Source organism: Procambarus clarkii, chromosome 49 (assembly GCF_040958095.1).
Source record: "Procambarus clarkii isolate CNS0578487 chromosome 49, FALCON_Pclarkii_2.0, whole genome shotgun sequence".
Classification (NCBI taxonomy): Eukaryota; Metazoa; Arthropoda; class Malacostraca; order Decapoda; family Cambaridae; genus Procambarus; species Procambarus clarkii.
Window position 1 is genome coordinate 26,722,540 of NC_091198.1, and position 17,798 is coordinate 26,740,337.

Sequence of the window (17,798 nt, forward strand, 5' to 3'; positions counted from 1 at the left end):
GGAAAGGGTTACAGAGGCTACAGTTAGCAAACTGGGGATATTTGGCTAAAATTTCTGGTAGCAGATCATTTTGAATGAAATATTTACAGGATTACAGGACACTAGAGACAGGTAAATTCAGGTACAAATCTCCCACGTTCGTTATTGTGCCTTTATTTTTAAACATATAGCTAGCTCGACCTGTAATATGTAATTACTAATATTGAAGGGGGTAGCCAGAGACTGCTATGTACCTACATTTGTAATATAAAACATTATTATTACATTAAAACAACTTCGTAGCAGAGCGTAGTTACGATCTACGGACCTCTGGGTTATGGGCCCAGCACGCTTCCACTGCGCCACTCTGCTGCTCATATTATTTGGATGATACATTTTATACATCTTTTATAATATTATAATTGGTAATATTTTCTTCATAAATAAAAGTATCAGTGTTTCTGCGCAGTAACGCACCAGTACGTACTAATCTTGCGCATGGGATGCGCACATCATGGCTACTGTGCACAGCAAGCTGGGTATGACATACATCATAGCATGGGTATGTGATCACTGCTGCACACGATGGGTATGGGTTCACTACCACTCATGAACAGGACATGTATTGGAGGCACTAACGCTCACAGGATAGGTATACATGGGGTCTACAGGATAAGTATGGGATCCACTCAGCCCTTGAGGCTGATCTGTCATGTTTGTTGAGGTCTATAGCAACTCTTCTTGCATGTAAACATTCCAAGCATAAGAATTATATTTAGTGTCTGGACCGAGATTCATCAGTCAGTTACGCAAGTACTTACGAACATGTTATCTCAATCTTTGGCGACTTTACACATATTAAACAGTTTATGAGCTCCAAAGGACTGGGAGGCAGTTTATAATTATATATTATTTTCTAAATTGTTGTGTTATGCCGCCAAAACTCGGTATGTAGATGTTCATCCCGTCCTCCTAATAGAACGGCGCCTTTTGACGAATACTCTTCCCGAGACCAACAATTGTCGTACTAGAAAATGGTAGCGGCTCGTGAAACTGCAGCCCATCCTCTTGTGTTGGTAGTACTTATAGTAACGATGAGGACCAAAGTAAATATATCGACGTACAACGCAATTAGAAAGTAGAAATTTTTACTATTGATATTAGACAAACCGGAAAAGGTTTTGTATTTATGTTGCAAAGACAACCTAAACTCACTGAATCTTCCTAGGCCTAATACACGCTATTTGAGGCCTAATATCGTACATATGTGTGCTATACTAGACCTAGGAATATATATATATTTTTTAGCTTTATTTTTCCAGACTATAAAGTGATTAGTGCTATATACTTCACTTCCGACTATAAAGAGTCTATATTTAAGACTATAATTAAGAATTCAGACTATAAAGTGATCAGTAAGTACTATTATGTAATGACTTAGTACGTCAACGTTTGTACTATGGAGCATATACAACAACTACTGTGTAAACAGGAGGATGGGTGGCGACGTTGACATACTGTGCCGTTCTCTGTTGTGTTAGGATAAGGTCACTTACGCGCGAGAGTTTGTTGACGTTGGGAGACTTGAGGAAGACGGGCTGGATCACGGGGCCAAGTGTGACATCGCTGTCAAGTGAGTTATGTCGGTCTTGTCTGGGGTCAACCCCTAGAGTTGGCCTAAATAATCGCCCCCGGGTGGGCTCGAACCACCAACCTTTCGGTTAACAGCCGAACGCGCTAACCAATTGTGCCACGGAGGCTTGAAGAACATACTAAACAAATTTGTAATAAGGCGGAACTACTTAGCTATCGAAGTGTAATAATTATCTGAGTTTGAGAGCTACTAATAGTGGCCTCGATGAGGACAGGAGGCCGGCGGCTTATCGAAGGTCCCCCCATTTGCCTTGATGATCTTTTCCTGATGATGAGAATTCCAATAGTGTCCTAATGCCTAAAGTAACCTTGTGTCTAGTGGTCACGACGGAGACGGGAAGCCGGCAGCTTGTCAATGGTTCCCCCATTTTTCCTAAGTTTCTTCCTTTTCTTTCTTCCCTAATTTTCCTCCTTTCCCCCCACAAAAAAGAGTAACAACAACAAAAAGACTCTGGGGTTGGAGTCCCTGTGCTTTCTTTTACCAACTTCGAGGTTAACTCCGGAGCTGGAGCCCCCTGGGGGCAGTTCCTTGTTGCCTTCAACCTCGTTCTGAGAGTTCCTGCGACAGCGCTGGACCCTGTCTTAGTGGCGTTTGCCTTTCCAATTGAGACGTTCGGTGCTGTGGAGAGGGGGACCTGCTGCATGGGTGACAGCTTCTCCCCACGTATCAACCTACACTGGCTTTGTGCCCTGGAGAGGCCACTCCAGACCGACAACCAGAGCGGAACACCATAGTCTCCTGAGACAGATGGACGCCTACTATTTGGATGGTCCACCAGTTTTTATATTCTTGTAAAGCCACTAGCACGCATAGCGTTTCGGGCAGGTCCTTTATTCTAATACAGTTAGGTCCTAAGATTAATATTAATCTTAATTAAAACCCCGGAATACGACCCGTCAGATCGTTTCACTGCTGGGTGAAGAGAGGCGTACAGTTAAGGATTGGAACCTAGTCAATCCTCCCCGGCCAGGATACGAACCCAGACTAAATTATTCGCGAAGTGCGGGGATTATTGTTTCACCACTGCGCCACGGGGACTGCATGCACGGGGACCAGTTGTAATAACCCACATTGTAATATCTCGCCTTTTATCTATCTCGACCGCGCACTCCGCTACTACCACTGAGCTAACCGTGCAATCTCCGCTCTTTCTATGGTAATAACAGATGCTATCGATCATGTAAGATGTTAACACTCGGGCCGTCATACGAAGACGTAAACCAGTAAACAGAAGAGAGAGAGAGAGAGAGAGAGAGAGAGAGAGAGAGAGAGAGAGAGAGAGAGAGAGAGAGAGAGAGAGAGAGAGAGAGAGAGAGAGAGAGAGAGAGAGAGAGAGAGAGAGGGAGGCGAGAGAGAGGAGAGAGAGGAGAGAGAGAGGAAGAGTGAGGCAGAGCGAGAACAAGACCAAGGGAGGGAGAACGAGAGCGCGTGAGGGCGAGGGAGAGTGAGACACTAGTGAGGGAGAGTGAGACAGGAAGATAGAGATAATCGTAGTCACAGCCTATCGTATGAGTTACCGCGTGACGCTGCCACCACCCTGAGTTACCGGACAGGGGACCGGAGTGAGAGTCGTAGGTCTTGCAGATGGAATAACCTACCAGGACAGGTGTAGGGGACAATTGAACGGTACAAGGATCCTGGCCTGACACTCGAATAATCCTGACCACTTGGGAACTATAGGGTACACAAGAATAAGGCGGGACACACCCAATACTAACACCTCAACACGGAAGACGAACGGGGGGAGGAGTACGGGATAATTAAGAACACTAGGTCACTGGGGCAAAGGGGACGGTAGGCCCAATATCACTAAGACAAGGAACCATTAATACACATTTAATAACACTTAATATATGACTTTATTGAATTAATTAAATAAGACACTCCCTAACTATATTCCCTACTAGAGGCCAAGGGTACTGAATGAGGTGCTTTAGTACAAGAGAGCCGTACTTACTCGTATGTTGTTCCACCGTTTCCGGGAGATGATGTTCCTTCCCCGAGTCCACACACACCTTCCTACTGGGCTGCGCCCACTCAACTCTGTCCCATGATCTGCTGCTCCTCAGCTGAACATGAGGGTTTTGCATTTGATGTTTAGGGGTTAATCCCTGAAGATTACCATGACGGCATCAACTCTGACCTCTTTGTGATTCGATGACCGTTGACCTGACTCTATGGCTAACTTGTACAGAGGTGTAACTTTTACATTGTCTGCCGCCGCCTGTCTGGCGCCTGTGGGTTGTTCATCCTCCACGTGGCCTGTTCATGCTGTTATGATGTTCATGTACTATGTACTGCTCTCTTGTTACATATCCCCCAATGTCCCGGTTTAAGAAAAACCGTGGGCGAGGAACTCGAACATGGCTTTTCTTATCCCAGACCACAAAGGAACTAGCACATGCCTCGAAAAAAAAAATAGCTACCCTATCTAAATATATACATCTCACAGTCGAGAAATATTTATAAAAACTCTCAACAATAACAGTTACTTTGGTAACTCAAAATCCAGGCTGACCATACCTGCATGGCAGCCCATCAATCCTCTCAGATGACAAATCAACATTAATTTGAGAAAAAAAATTAACACACAATTTATGATAACCAATTAAATTTATACTGGAACCATCTTTCCGCTGGTTCCCCAGTTCACCAGAGTCTACACAAAAATTGTCATTCATAACATTTTCTCTGTAACGGTGAACTCCAAGTTTTCTGAACTTAAAAAAAATTACATATATATTGTATATACAAATTAACAAAGTCTTTATTCCCGACGAGTCCGTTGTCCCGATGTTGTTGACTCGCCCCTTGCTGTATTCTTGCTGTAGTTCTGCAACGATGCGTCGTGTTCTTCACCAACGATGTTCTTCAGTTGGCCTCAGTTGTTGTGAGAAGAGATCCACTCCCCTCCTGACTAGAGTCTTCCACTGATCTAGTCCACAATCCGCAGTACATCCGCGCTGCTGGTCCATACTTCCGGGTCGTCGACGAGGCGATGACGTCGGTGTTGACAGCGATGATTGACTTGCTGTCCGGTCACTGGGGGGAACTCTGGCGTACCGGGGTTCCATCCTCTTGTAAGATGTTGTCGCCTGCTGAACGTCTGCTGGCGATGTTCTGTCTGCCGCATACATGTTGACTTCCTGGGAGTACTGAGACGTTGACACCAGACGAGGTCTTGCTTGACGAGTGAACAGCTCCAGTCCGTTGAGGCGGGGTGGGCGTGGCGGCAGAACCCTCGGGTTCCGGCTCCAGCTCTTGGGTTCCATCCACTTACAGGTGTTTCTTCTGCTACGTCGTACTAGGCCTTTACGACTTTCTTCGTTATCCCATCATGCACATGATTGTAGGCCCAAGATGCAAATCGTGCATCCGCGTTGGCGTATCATGCACACTCTAGAGGGAACGTGCTGTTCTTACGTAGCCACCAAGTTTCACATCTTGTTGCTCGGCGCATCAGAAACCTCAGGAGTGGGCAAGACCTTGTGTAATCCCGCAACCGTTGCCCAATCCACTCCATTGTTCTTGGCTGTACATTTCCGGTCACCGGTGTTCTTTATAGCAAGGCAGGTGACCTCATTAATGTCTCGTCTGATATGTTGAATCAGTCCTCCAGATGACAGCTAGTGTTGGCAGTTCCATACCCTCATTAAGAGATGAGGTGTCGGCTGTGACCTTGACTTGTAGCCGCCCCCACCATGGCAGGTACCACTAACAAGGGTGGGGGTGAGGGATGGAGGGGGTGATGTAGTGTGACCCGTCCTGTCCCTCGGGAACTAAACCTGGTTCCCGCCAGACAATAGCGGTGACATGCTACTCTGCCCTCAGTTGTAGAGATGGGATATGGCCGACAGTGTGGAAATGTGAGCAGACCTGGGAAAAGAAACATTCATAACTCATGTCTGGTGGAGACCTGGATCTGCCCTGGAGGTTTTAAGAAAGATAACTCCTCCAAGGTACGTCACTCTTGACCAAGCACCTACAGTACAATTCTTTGCCTCTACCTATAACTCAGATGACAGCTTAACTCAGTTACTGTGCGCTCATGTGCGCGCGAGATCTGGTGACCATAGGGTGACCAGGCCTAACTTGGCTACTAAGTAAGGATGATAGGATGTCATCATCCTCCTCTGATTGAGCATCAGGAATAACCATTCCCTCCACTCTCTCGGGAATTGGAATTGCTGAAGGTAATTCCAGTTCTTCCCTTGCTACATAAAGTTTCAATTTATTTATATGGATGGTTCTTTCAACCTGGTCTTCAAATATACCCTTGATTATGAAATTTACTGGGCCTAGTTTCTTAATAACTATGTAAGGGCCTCGCCATCTAGCTGCTAACTTCCTACTCTGATTGGCGGGCGCTGACTCATTCAACCGCATCACTAGGCTTCCCTCCTTCACTCTTAATGGTTGTACCTGCTTATCATAATAATGGGCATACCGTGTCCTTGCTTTCTTTGATGCTTCAGCTGCTATCCTCCACGCATTCTTCATCTTGGTGAGGATTTCTGAAGGATAATCCTCTCCATAACTAATAGTATGTCTGTTAAGCAGACCTGACGCAAAATTACACGAGTGTCCAGTAAACAGCAAAAGTGGTTGAGTATTTATTGACTGATGCACTGCGGTGTTTAGTGCAAACTGAACAAAGGGCAACTGTTCATCCCAAGTGGCCGGGTCATTCTCTGCTAAAATGGCAAGCATATCCTTCACCGTTCTATTAGTTCGTTCCACCATACCGTTCGTCTGGGGATGGTATGCTGTTGTTAGCGCTGTTGTTGTTTCTAAGAGTTTACATACTTCCTGAAATAAGCTACCAATAAACTCCTGTCCCCTGTCAGATACTAGAACTTTAGGCGGACCGAACACAGTAACAAACCTAGCTAAAAATGCATCTGCCACTGTTTGGGGGTCTTTCCTGGGAAGGGCTACTAGAGTGGTATACCTGGACAGATGGTCCACTAGAACTAGCGCATATCTGTTGCCTGAATTGCTACTATGTAAATCAATTAAATCAGCCCCCACCCGATCCAAGGGTTCTGCTATCTCTGAGAATTCCTGGAGTGGGGCTTGTACTTTAGGAGTACCTTTGCGTCGTTGACAGTTCCCACATGACCTCACGTACTTAATTACATGTGATAATAACCCTGGGAAATAAAATAATGACTTGGCCTTTGTGTAAGTTTTGTACACTCCCGGGTGACCTGCAATCTTTGACGCATGCGCAAGTTTTAATGCTGAAGGCTTTAATGCGTCAGGGATAACTAGCTGAAACAACGCCCTGTCTTTCTGGGCATTTACATGATACAACACTCCTTCTTTGAGTGCAAAGTCATTTAAAGAGGTACTTTGTTTTCTCGAAGGATATTTCCCACCTTCCAGATGTTCAATAATTTCCTTCCATCGCTGTTCCTTCATCTGAAGTTCTCTCATTTTATCGCTCGCAATCGTTTCAATGTTTACATTCATATTGATGGTAGCAATGTTCCTACTTAACGCATCAGGAACAACATGAGATGGACCAGGTTTATACAATATCTGAAACGAGTGTGCTGACAGTTCGTGACCCCACCTTGTCATTCTCGGGCAACGTGTCTTTTTCTTAAAAATATGGGTCAATGCTCAATGATCAGTAAAAATTATGAAGTGACGCTGAAACAAATAAGGCTCAAAATACCTTACACTCTCTACTACAGCTAAAGCTTCCTTGTCAGTCGCTGAGTACCTTACTTCCGGTCCTTTCACTTTCCTACTAAAGTAAGCTACCGGGTGCGGGTTGTTCTCCGAGTCACGCTGAATTAAACAGCCACCTATGGCAATGCCGCTAGCGTCAGTGTGGACTTCCCAATCTTTCTCAAAGTTAGGAATTGCTAAAACTGGAGTAGTACTCAATTGTGATTTTAACTTCTCAAAAGCCTCATCATGCTCTCGGGTCCATACAAACTTAAAATTTTTCTTAGTGAGATTCGTCAGTGAAGCTGACGTTCTCGCAAAACTTTCTATGTGTCGACGGAAATACCCAGAAATCTTCTCACGTCCTTTGCTGTCTTTGGTGTTGGCATTTCAGCAATAGCGCGACAAGAGTCCGGGTCAGGGCGTATTCCATCTGTACTTACCTGAAAACCCAGAAACTTGAATTTCTGAGCCGCCAGGGTACACTTTTGGGCGTTCAATTTGAACCCGGCCTTGTTCAACAGCGACAAGGTCTCTGTCAAATCATGGAGGTGTTCATCAAAAGTTCTAGAATACACTACAACATCATCAAGGTACGCCAATGAGTGCCTACCAAGAACAGGGCTTAGAATATAATTTATCGCCCTCTGAAAAGATGAAGGAGCTGTTTTTAATCCAAATGGCATACGCTTGAAATGGTAAGTCCTAACACCATCCGAAAATGCAGTTTTTTTCTCTGTCTTGCCTTGCAACTGGTATGGCCCAATACGCTGACTTTGCGTCAAGTGTCGAGAAGTACTTAGCTGTGCCAAACTGGTCTATGATCTCTTGAATGAGAGGCAAAGGATAAGCGTCCGCTGTTGTCACTTCGTTCACTTTACGGTAATCTACACAGAACCTGTAACTACCATCAGGTTTGCGTACCAGCACTACTGGGGAAAGCCATGGTGACGTGCTTTCTTCTATAACGCCCTGTCTCATCATCTTTCTACACTCATCTCTAATAAGTTGTTTCGCCTGCTCTGGGAGTCTCCATTGACGTGTTTGGACCGGAGGATTATCACCTGTTGGAATGGTGTGTTCGACTTGAGGCAGGTAGCCTATTTCCTCATCCTCGGTCGCAAATAACCTAGGAAATTTACGGAGGACTTCCCGTACCTGTTTACGTTCAGCAGGTGACATATGAGTCAAATCTAGAGCAGTTATTAATTTATCCACCATTTCCTTATCTTGAGGAGATAACGAGATTTCTTTACCGATCTTACTGTGTGACTTCTCGTCTCTTACGTTCAATGCGCTACATTGCGCTGTTACAGTCGATGTTTGTGTGGTATCTGACTCTATTATTTCTTTTAAATTTACCACAATTCCTTGTGTCAGACTATCGCCTACCCTAAAGCGATAAGGTTTGTGAGAGGTTGACCACTGGTATTATCGCACCTTTGTCATGTACAGATACCAGAGTATATGGTATCAACAACTTATCAACTCTGCCAGCTACCTGAAGGGTACTTCCGGGTTGAATGTTTCTTCCTACGGCGACTTTAATAAACTTAAATGACCGTGGTGGACATACTTGTCTGTGTACAGCATGTAGTCTACATGTTTTCTTGTCAGGGTCTTGAAGAGACTTGAACAATTGTTTAGGAAGGTTTACATATTTAGGTGCTCGTTGAATTGAAGCAATTATGGGAGGGTGATCAGTTAACTTTACTGGGAAAGACACAGATCCCAACTGTAGCCTACTGTGTCTTGCTCCCTTCTCCGATGTCAAAGAATACGTAAATCGTTTCAAAAAATCCATACCTAACAATATATCACCAGGGAATATTACATTATCCACCACAGTACATTCATGGATACAAGGTTTATCTTTTTCAATGTTAAAAGTTAAAATACATTTTCCCAGAACGTCAAAATGTTGACCATTGACAGCTGTTAATTGTGCACCCCCTTCCTTAAGGCGCACCTGACTGAAGGTCCTAAATGAGTCCATCTTAATGATGGTTACCTGACTACCAGTGTCCAGGAATGCAGTCAACCTCTTCCCGTACACCCTCACTTCAAAAGTGGGCCGCCCTTCCTCCTTGGGGGCCTTATCTCATAATTCCTCCTTATTATTGGGGCAATCCTCTCGTTTGTGGCCGCGTCCGCCACAACTCCAACACCTGGGGTCATAAGTGTAGTACCAGTGAGGAGGCAGACCTGCTCTATGGTGCCCTCCCCTCTGGTTGCTGTGAGAGTTACCTACACTCTCCTTAACACGATGCGAATTGTTCGTATCTACCGCTTGGACATAAGAGGATTGTCTGGTGTCAGTTGTATACTTACACTGCCCCTGAATATTCTGTAAGTCCGTAGCGTACTCTATTAAACTGTAGTAATCCATCGTTACACTTGCAGCTGAAACGTGAGCTCCAAGTGTCCCGGGGATTGACATACAAAACAGTTGTTTAGCCTTCTGACTAATTCTCAGGTCATCGTATCCTAATTCATGCCTCAAGTCACGCACTCTACGCAATATGCCAGTTCCAAAGTCCTTGAGAGTTTCGTTTGGGCCTCGTTTTAAACTAGCTAAATACCTATTAGCTGTTTCCTCTGTTATTTTATCTTTATATCGTCTCTTAATTGCTGACACAAACTCTGGCCATGTTTGCAAATATTGAAACTCTTGGTCCTGCATTATTGAACCATTATAGGGTCTATACAAGCTCCCGCTGCTAAATTAATTTTCACCCAGTCATCCTGGGCAGCTGACAAACATGAACCTACTTGCCCTAGCCAGTCGTCTATTTTCCGGTTACGTTCCACTATGTTTGTCGGTAACTCTTTGCAAATTAGTTTGGGTAACACTGGTCTAGGCAATGAGAATGATGAAAATGGGGGCTGACGCATACCATGAGACGCAGGGGGCATGGAGTGTAGATGTTGGCAATGGTTAGGGAAGGGCTGGTAATGGGTAGGGAAGGGTTGGTGTAAGGTAGGGTTATAGTGATGGTCAGGTGGGGGGGAGGGTTGGGTAGGGTGATGTTGGTGTGAGGCAGGGGATTCTAGGGGTTGGTTCTGGGCAAGGCATGGGATGGTACCCCCAGGTCCAGACTCATGGAATTCAATATTTATAAAGAAATGCAAAGTGCCGGTAGCACAGGCACTCAGTATAGTGTGGAGGAAGAGCTTGGACACGGGGGAGATACCAGATGCACTTAAAGTAGCAGACATAGCCCCTCTACACAAGGGAGGGAGCAAAGCATTGGCAAAAAATTATAGACCAGTTGCACTAACATCGCACATCATAAAAGTATTTGAGAGAGTGATTAGGAGTCAGGTCACCAATTTCATGGAGACCAATGACCTTCACAACCCAGGCCAACATGGATTTCGAGCGGGAAGATCGTGCCTCTCACAGCTACTTGAGCACTACGACAAAGTCACTGAGGCATTAGAAGAGAAACAGAATGCTGATGTGATATACACGGACTTCGCAAAGGCTTTCGATAAATGTGACCATGGCGTGATAGCACACAAAATGAAGTCAGTGGGAATAACCGGTAAAGTAGGACGCTGGATACTCAGTTTTCTGTCAAACAGGACTCAGCGAGTAACTGTCAACCATATAAAATCTAGTCCAAGTGCAGTGAAAAGCTCTGTACCTCAGGGTACAGTCCTTGCACCGCTGCTTTTCCTTATTCTCATATCAGATATAGACAAAAATACAAGTCACAGCTTCGTATCATCCTTTGCAGATGACACAAAAATCAGTATGAAAATTACCTCGGCTGAGGACATTGAAAAACTTCAAGCTGATATTAATAAAGTTTTCGACTGGGCATCAGAAAATAACATGATGTTTAACAGTGATAAATTCCAGGTACTCAGGTACGGTAAAAATGAGGACCTTAAACATAATACAGAGTACAAAACACAATCAAATGTACCCATAGTAGGAAAACAGCATGTAAAGGATTTGGGAATAATAATGTCTGACGACCTAACGTTTAAGGAGCATAACCAAGCAAATGTTGCGACAACCAGAAAAATGATAGGATGGATTACGAGAACTTTCAAATCCAGGGATCCCATCACAATGGTTGTACTCTTCAAGTCACTTGTGTTGTCCGGTCTTGAGTACTGCTCAGTACTCACTTCCCCCTTCTGAGCAGGAGAGATTGCTGAAATAGAGGGAATACAGAGAACATATACGGCACGCATAGATGCAATAAAGCACCTAAATTATTGGGATCGTCTCAAAGCCCTCCAAATGTACTCACTAGAAAGAAGACGAGAGAGATATCAAATAATGTACACCTGGAAGATACTGGAGGGCCAAGTACCAAATCTACACAGTAAAATAACAATGTACTGGAGTGAACGACATGGAAGAAAATGTAGAATAGAACCAGTGAAGAGCAGAGGTGCCATAGGCACAATCAGAGAACATAGTATAAACATCAGAGGTCCGCGGTTGTTCAACGTCCTCCCAGCAAGCATAAGAAATATTGCCGGAACAACCGTGGACATCTTCAAGAGGAAACTAGATTTATTCCTCCAAGGAGTGCCGGACCAACCGGGCTGTGGTGGGTATGTGGGCCTGCGTGCCGCTCCAAGCAACAGCCTGGTGGACCAAACTTTCACAAGTCGAGCCTGGCCTCGGGCCGGGCTTGGGGAGTAGAAGAACTCCCAGAACCCCATCAACCAGGTATCAACCAACCAGGTAGAGGAGGGTTTGGTCGTCTGACCAAGGTTGGGGTTGCGAGGGGGGAGAGGTGGGGTGGTATTGGTGGGGACAGTCACCTGGGTGGACCCCTGGGTGGACCCCTGGGTAGGCGTATGTAAGCGCCCTGCCGGAAGGTTCACATACAGGGGTTCAGAGAGGCGCTTCCTACTTTCTGAGGATGGGTAAGGTGGGAGGGGAATGTGGGGAAGGTGCAGGCCGCCGCGCCCCTGGGGTGTTGGGTTGGGGGGTCGGTCTGGGAGGAAGTGGGGGAGGGGTGATGTCATTAGGCTGCTGAGTATCAGGGGTGGACAAAGGACGGCTACCCAGCATGTGACCTGATGTGACCCCATCACCTGCACCTTGTGGATCGTCACCTGACTCCTGAACCGTGCTATCCACTTGGATAGCCTGTCTCGGTCTCAACATTTCAACTTCCACTACATCTGAGGAATTATACAATGTCATGGCTAAGTCCCTACGTGCGGCCTCAGCCTGATCCTCTGAAAACTGTACTGCTAGAAGGTTCCGTTGGCTAAGCCCTCCCTGACTCCTTAATGTCCTATCTGAACTCATGATGCCACTAAACTACGTCCGAACGAATAGTTCACCGGACTAGCGCTGACCCAAAAATGTTGAAAAAAATTAAAACAAATCTTTGGAACTAACAATGATTCACTGAGAACAAGACAAAAACTCACAACGTTGTTATAAACAGCCCCTTTACTTAACAAGGATGGTAATTTCAATGTCACTTCTAAACCAAAAAAAAAACGTAATTAGTTTTCAATCTGCCTGCTCTTATGACAGAATATAATCGATATTACTTTCACCGCGTTGAGACAACTTCTCCTACGCGATACCAATACACAATTTCCCACGCACTATTCATTAACAATAATTCACTGATAGAAACTATTTGTACTTCCTATCGGGAAACTGTAATTACTGCTCGTATGAGCTTAACTCTTACTCCTTAAACCTACAGCCACATCACGTGACCCAGAGTGTTTCCCTAGCTTCTTCGCCGGTCAACAACTCAAAACTTTTGCCACTCCTGTGACCAGACTTCAAACGTCAGGCTTCCCTAGACGTGAGTCAACTGACACACTAGTCCACACTAGCATGCTGTACAATACCAGTACACCTCAGATTATCGCGTTCAATTGGAGTAAATCAGTCAATAGCGATAATTTGAACAGAACCACCGCTTAAAACTACTTAATAGATACACCGAACGGCACAAGACGCGTGAGACTGAACACTGTAAAACAATGTTCACCACCGCTAAACCACCATTGTAATAACCCACATTGTAATATCTCGCCTTTTATCTATCTCGACCGCGCACTCCGCTACTACCACTGAGCTAACCGTGCAATCTCCACTCTTTCTATGGTAATAACAGATGCTATCGATCATGTAAGATGTTAACACTCGGGCCGTCATACGAAGACGTAAACCAGTAAACAGAAGAGAGAGAGAGAGAGAGAGAGAGAGAGAGAGAGAGAGAGAGAGAGAGAGAGAGAGAGAGAGAGAGAGAGAGAGAGAGAGAGAGAGGGAGGCGAGAGAGAGGAGAGAGAGGAGAGAGAGAGGAAGAGTGAGGCAGAGCGAGAACAAGACCAAGGGAGGGAGAACGAGAGCGCGTGAGGGCGAGGGAGAGTGAGACACTAGTGAGGAAGAGTGAGACAGGAAGATAGAGATAATCGTAGTCACAGCCTATCGTATGAGTTACCGAGTGACGCTGCCACCACCCTGAGTTACCGGACAGGGGACCGGAGTGAGAGTCGTAGGTCTTGCAGATGGAATAACCTACCAGGACAGGTGTAGGGGACAATTGAACGGTACAAGGATCCTGGCCTGACACTCGAATAATCCTGACCACTTGGGAACTATAGGGTACACAAGAATAAGGCGGGACACACCCAATACTAACACCTCAACACGGAAGACGAACGGGGGGAGGAGTACGGGATAATTAAGAACACTAGGTCACTGGGGCAAAGGGGACGGTAGGCCCAATATCACTAAGACAAGGAACCATTAATACACATTTAATAACACTTAATATATGACTTTATTGAATTAATTAAATAAGACACTCCCTAACTATATTCCCTACTAGAGGCCAAGGGTACTGAATGAGGTGCTTTAGTACAAGAGAGCCGTACTTACTCGTATGTTGTTCCACCGTTTCCGGGAGATGATGTTCCTTCCCCGAGTCCACACACACCTTCCTACTGGGCTGCGCCCACTCAACTCTGTCCCATGATCTGCTGCTCCTCAGCTGAACATGAGGGTTTTGCATTTGATGTTTAGGGGTTAATCCCTGAAGATTACCATGACGGCATCAACTCTGACCTCTTTGTGATTCGATGACCGTTGACCTGACTCTATGGGTAACTTGTACAGAGGTGTAACTTTTACATTGTCTGCCGCCGCCTGTCTGGCGCCTGTGGGTTGTTCATCCTCCACGTGGCCTGTTCATGCTGTTATGATGTTCATGTACTATGTACTGCTCTCTTGTTACACAGTCATTGAAAGTTGCACAACAATTGTGAACTCTAATAAGAAAGTCAACTTTACTTTCAAGGAAAATAAAGTTATTGAACTGTAAACATCTCTGGTGCGGCCACATTTGGACTGCTGTATCAAGCATAGAGGCCTCAGCTTCAGAACATATCTGCTGTGGAGAAAGTACAACACAGAGCGACAAAAAGCGTCTCAGAACTAAATGGGCTCCCATACCAGGAACGGTTGAGGGCCCCAGGACTAACGCAGCAAGCCAGACGGGGCATGGTGGCTCCCATACCAGGAACGGTTGAGGGCCCCAGGACTAACGCAGCAAGCCAGACGGGGCATGGTGGCTCCCATACCAGGAACGGTTGAGGGCCCCAGGACTAACACAACAAGCCAGACGGGGCATGGTGGCTCCCATACCAGGAACGGTTGAGGGCCCCAGGACTAACACAGCAAGCCAGACGGGGCATGGTGGCTCCCATACCAGGAACGGTTGAGGGCCCCAGGACTAACACAACAAGCCAGACGGGGCATGGTGGCTCCCATACCAGGAACGGTTGAGGGCCCCAGGACTAACACAGCAAGCCAGACGGGGCATGGTGGCTCCCATACCAGGAACGGTTGAGGGCCCCAGGACTAACACAGCAAGCCAGACGGGGCATGGTGGCTCCCATACCAGGAACGGTTGAGGGCCCCAGGACTAACACAGCAAGCCAGACGGGGCATGGTGGCTCCCATACCAGGAACGGTTGAGGGCCCCAGAACTAACGCAGCAAGCCAGACGGGGCATGGTGGCTCCCATACCAGGAACGGTTGAGGGTCCCAGGATGAACACAGCAAGCCACAGTATACAAAACAGTGTACAGTATACAGAACAGCAGTACAGTATACAGAACAGTATACAGTATACTGAACAGCGTACAGTATGCAGAACTGCGTACAGTATACAGAACAGCATACAGTATACAGAACAGCGTACAGTATACAGAACAGCATAAAGTATACAGAACAGTGTACAGTATACAGAACAGTGTACAGTATACAGAACCCCGTACAGTATACAGAACAGTGTACTGTATGCAGAAAAATGTACAGTATACAGAACAGTGTACAATATACAGAACCCCTACAGTATACAGAACAGTGTACTGTATGCAGAACCCCATACAGTATACAGAATAGTGTACAGTATACAGAACAGCATACAATACAGAGAACAGTATACAGTATACGGAACAGTGTACAGTATACAGAACAGCGTACAGTATACAGAACTCCAAACAGTATACAGAACAGTGTACAGTATACAGAACAGCGTACAGTATACAAAACAGTGTACAGTATACAGAACACCGTACAGTATACAGAACCACGTAAAGAATACAGAACAGTGTACAGTATACAGAACAGTGTATCGTATACAGAACTGCATACAATACAGAACCCTGTACAGTATATAGAACAGTGTACAGTATACAGAAGAGTGTACAGTATACAGAACAGTGTACAATATACAGAAGAGTGTACAGTATACAGAACAGTGTACAATATACAGAAGAGTGTACAGTATACAGAACCCCGTACAATACACAGAACAGCATACAGAACCCCGTCCAGTATACAGAACCCCATACAGTATACAGAACAGTGTACAGTATACAGAACAGTGTACAGTATATGGAACAGCGTACAGTATACAGAACAGCATACAGTATACAGAACCCTGTACAGTATACAGAACCCTGTACAGTATACAGAACCTTGTACAGTATACAGAACAGTGCACACTATACAGGACATCGTACAGTATACAAAACCCCGTACAGTATATAGAACAGTGTACAGTATACAGAACCTTGCACTGTATACAGAACCCCGTACAGTATACAGAACAGTGTACAGTATACAGAACCCTGTACAGTATACAGAACCTTGTACAGTATACAGAACAGCATACAATATACAGAACCCCGTACAGTATACAGAACAGTGTACAGTATACAGAACAGTGTACAGTATACACAACCCCATACAGTATACAGAACAGTGTACATTATACAGAACAGCAAACAGTATACAGAACAACGTACAGTATACGAAACAGCGTAGAGTATACAAAACAGCGTACAGTATACAGAACCTCGTACAGTATACAAAACAGTGTAGAGTATACAGAACCTCGTACAGTGTACAGTATACAGAAACCTATACACTATACAGCACCCCGAACAGTATACAGAACACTATACCAATAATCCTGTCCAATAACAATGGTCTGCTTTCAGCCTCTGATACTGCTATTGAATTCAATAGGTTCTTCTCATCCATTGGGTCATCCCTTGCTAATGATATTCCATCTTCCATTACTAATGTTCAGAACTATCTTACAGGTAACTACCCACAGTCTCTGTACCTAACGCCCGCTAATTCCACTGATGTTACTGACATAATCCTTTCCTTTAAAACCAAGTCCAGTGCCCTTGCTGAGATACAAACTCTAATCTACAAAAAAGCCTCCAGATCTTTAGCCCCTGCCATTGCATTGCTCTACAACAAGTCACTTGAACTCCAAACTTTTCCAGACATTCTAAAAAAAGCGAGAGTAACCCCAGTCCACAAATGTGGTGATCTCACTGATGTCAACAACTTCAGACCTATATCAATTCTGCCAAACTTGTCAAAAGTATTTGAAAAACTAATCTACAAGCAGCTTTACTCTTATCTAGCCAAACACAATATACTTAGCTCTTGTTAATATGGCTACAGACCCCCCAAAAAGTATTAACGATGCACTTATTAGTATGATTAACTTGATACATGCAGCTCTTGATAATAATGAGTTCCATGTTGGGTTATTTGTGGACCTGCGTAAGGCTTTTGACACTGTCAACCACCAAAACCTTCTTTTTAAATTACATCATTATGGAGTCAGAGGTCACTTCCTGCAATACCTTCAATCTTACCTTACTGACAGGCTTCAGTATGTTTCTGTGAATAATTCAATTTCTTCCACCCTACCCATCAACATTGGTGTTCCCCAGGGCAGCATACTTGGCCCTCTCCTCTTTCTCATCTACATTAATGACCTTCCAAATGCCTCTCAACACCTCAAACCAATTCTATTTGCTGACGACACAACCTTCAACTTCTCCAGTCCTGACCCCTCTTGCTCTAAATGTCACAGTGAATACTGAACTAAATAAAGTCAATCTCTGGCTAACTGCCAACAAACTCACCCTCAGCATTGACAAAACT

The 17,798-nt window shown here is 45.0% G+C and overlaps 1 non-coding gene across 1 annotated transcript; it reads right to left on the reverse strand.

The window, feature by feature from the left end:
• Positions 1-1,665: 1,665 nt before the first annotated feature.
• On the reverse strand, positions 1,666-1,739 carry TRNAN-GUU (transfer RNA asparagine (anticodon GUU)). The gene has a single exon. It is a non-coding gene; the product is annotated as a tRNA-Asn (tRNA).
• Between the last annotated feature and the right edge of the window lie 16,059 nt (positions 1,740-17,798).